The 3,162-nt window shown below is 53.3% G+C and overlaps 1 pseudogene; it reads left to right on the top strand.

Annotated features, from left to right (window-relative positions):
- The first annotated feature begins 1,269 nt into the window (after positions 1-1,269).
- On the top strand, positions 1,270-2,262 carry LOC116861113 (annotated as a pseudogene).
- Positions 2,263-3,162: the final 900 nt, after the last annotated feature.

The raw sequence follows: 3,162 nt of genomic DNA, 5'->3' as shown, positions 1-3,162 counted from the left end.
CATCTGTATCTTTGGGGTAAATACCCAGTAGTGCAATTGCAGGGTCATAGGGAAGCTCTATTTTTAATTTCTTAAGGGATCTCCACACTGTTTTCCAAAGTGGCTGCGCCAACTTGCATTCCCACTAAGGGTGTAAGGGGGTTCCCCTTTCTCCACATCCTCACTTCTGAGGAAGGCATCCTTCTGTTTCCCCAAGGAAGCACGATGTCAGGGAACAGGTCTGATTTTCCCGTTCATCCCCAGATCCCAGCTCAGTGCACACTACAGTGGCCGGTGTGGGGAATTCTTCTTTCTGGCTAAATAAAGAATCAGTGTGGGAGCTGTGCCTCAAGGGAGCTTGAATGCACTCATATTTAAGCTTCATGTTGTATGTAACAAGAGCATGAAAACAGCTGCATGATGTGGGTTAATCTGGCTTCAGTAACGAAAACTGACACCCACGGACTCACTATGTGGCCGCCCCAGTGCCCAGAACGTCTGTGTACCGTGTCATTTGTTCTTCACAAAAACCCTGTGTGAGAGAGAGGTTATCGTACCAGATAATGGAGAATAAGTTCAGCTGGGTGTTAAATGGAAAGGTGTCTACTCTCATGATGCACTCTATGGAAGAAAATAGATTATTGAAGAAAAAGTAAAGTCAATTTAATTCCAAACTATGTATAGTGGAGGGAGTGCCTGGTTACATTCTTTCTGGCCCTTCAGGTAGGGGATCTTGAAAGGTGAAATCTGAGTGGAGACCTGCATGATGAGAAAGGTCCAACCGTACCCACAGCTGGGGGCACCTAATTGTGCAAGTGCAAAGGCCCTGGGGTGAGAGGGAGGTATTTAAAGCTGGACTTAGAGAGCAAGAAGATCAGAAGAAGATGGGGATGGAGAGGTAGCCAAGAACCAGTACTCACAGACCTTGAAAGGAAACCAGTGATATAAACATCCAGGGAACAGCATCTCGAAGGGCGGGGATGGCAAGTGCAAAGGCCCTGAGGCAGGACTGGGCATGGTGGATGCAGCTCCATGGAGAAAAGGTCAGAAGGTGTGTGGGCCAGTCAGGGCCTCATAGGCTTCCTGAGGCCCTGGGATCTCCTCCCAGGCTCATGGAGGGCATTCAGGGAGCACCTGTGTGCTGCCCACGCTGATTTCCCTTTGGATAGATGCCTCCCCTGATCTGCGCAGCGCACTTTGGGGAGACAGAGCCCGCATAGGCCCAGCTCTGCCCTTCATGGCCTCTCCTTACCTCTTCCCCTCCCAGAGTTCCTGGGCCCACCCAGGTCCATGCCAACTGCTGGGGCTCCCCCGGGCGCCCCCGAAGCCCCACCCTGCGCCAACCGGAGCTGCGCGCCCCATGACCTGGTCCTGCTGGGCTTCGCACACGTGCCCGCGCTGCGGCCGCTGCTCGCAGCGCTCTTCCTGGCGATGTTCCTGCTCACGCTGCTGGGCAACACGCTCATCGTGCTGCTAAGCGCCCTGGACCCGGCCCTGCGCGCGCCCATGTACTTCTTCCTGCGCCACTTGGCCCTGCTGGAGATCTGCTTCTCGATGGACATCGTGCCCCGGCTGCTGGTGACCCTGCTGCGGCCCGGGCGGGGCGTGTCCCCCGCGGGCTGCGCCCTGTAGCTGCTCCTGGTGCTGTCTTGCGTCACGTCCGAGTGCTTCCTCCTGACCGCCATGGCCTGGGACCGCCACATGGCCATCTGCAGGCCCCTGCGCTACTGTGCCCTGGTGAGCCCCCGGCTCTGCCGCCTGCTGGCCGCCACGTGCTGGCTGGCCGGAGTCCCCGTGTCGCTGGTCTTCACCATCTGGCTGTTCAGCTTCCCCTTCTGTGGGCCCCATGGCATCCGCCACTTCTTCTGTGACATCGCCCCGCTGCTCAGCCTGGTGTGTGGGGACACCAGCGTCTTCGAGGCCAATGTGTTGGCGGCCACAGTGCTGGTCATTATGGTTCCCTTCTGTCTGATAGCCACGTCCTACGGCAAGATCCTGGCCACCGTGCTCCGCGTGCCCTCCACCACCGGGCGCGGCAAGGCCCCGTCCACGTGCGCCTCCCACCTCATGGTGGTAGTTCTGTTCTAGGCACCACGGGGGTCATCTGCCTGCATCCCAAGGCCAGCTACTCCCCCAAGAGCAAGCAGATGGTGTCCCTGTCCTACACCCTGGTGACCCCCATGCTCAACCCCCTCATCTACAGCCTGTGGAAGGAACAAGGAGGTGAAGGCCGCCCTGGGGCGCGAGTGTTGCCGTCGCCAGGAATCTGGACCCCATGAATGACCTCTTCAGGAATTGTTGATGGAGCTTTGACAAGGATCTGTATGCAAATATGTGGTATAGTACTCTGACTTTTTTCTGGGAAACTATCTTTTTCCTCTTGCAGTCATGGTGGTGCTGATTCTTAGAAAAGGCTCATGACAGAGAATTCATTCCCTGATTACAATTATTTGGTAGTGGTGGACAAATTAGCCTAATTTGGGTCAACTAAAGTGTATTAGGTAGGAAGTGCCCCAAGAATGCTAGTATGTAGAGTGTGAAAGCGTATCATTTAGTCCCGTGAATTTTCAATCAACTGAGGGTTAGCTAATCTAGGTTGAGTTCTTCTGGGTGGTTCTTCTGCTCTTGGGTAGGCTTGCTCATGCAAATGCGTGTTGACTGTCATACACTTGGTTTAGGTAGTCTGGTCCACACGTTTCCCATCCTTCTCCTGGGTCCAGAGTTCTGGCATGATTTTTCTCATTACAGTCACTGAATGACAAGGCCCATTTTTTCAACTGATTTTCAAACCTTTAGCCATGTCACACCTAAGAAGATGGCATTAGCCAATGCAAGTCACATGGCCATATCCGTAGTCACGGGGTAGGGAAGTACACTCTGTCTCTTTGTGGGAGGAACCGTGAGGTTATATGACAAACTATACTGGCAAAGGGAGGAGTGGGCCTTTAGAACTTCCTTTAGAGAGCCAGACACTGAGATTTCTATTCAAACTTCTCTTTGTTCATAGCTGTTAAGGATGTAAGCTTGTAGATGCCATCAACTATCTGGTCTTTAACAGGGGAGTTCCTGCTTGATAATAGCATTATTGCAAAGAAAATCAGAACCAGTAGTGGTAGATGGGGGGAAAGATGTAGTTCTTATGATTTTGTTGAGTTCAGCCATGCCTGACGTCTGTTCTGCCCT

This window comes from Lontra canadensis, unplaced genomic scaffold (assembly GCF_010015895.1).
Source record: "Lontra canadensis isolate GAN:19392208 unplaced genomic scaffold, GSC_riverotter_1.0 scaffold191, whole genome shotgun sequence".
Taxonomy (NCBI): domain Eukaryota; kingdom Metazoa; phylum Chordata; class Mammalia; order Carnivora; family Mustelidae; genus Lontra; species Lontra canadensis.
This window is presented reverse-complemented; position numbering and strand designations above follow the sequence as displayed.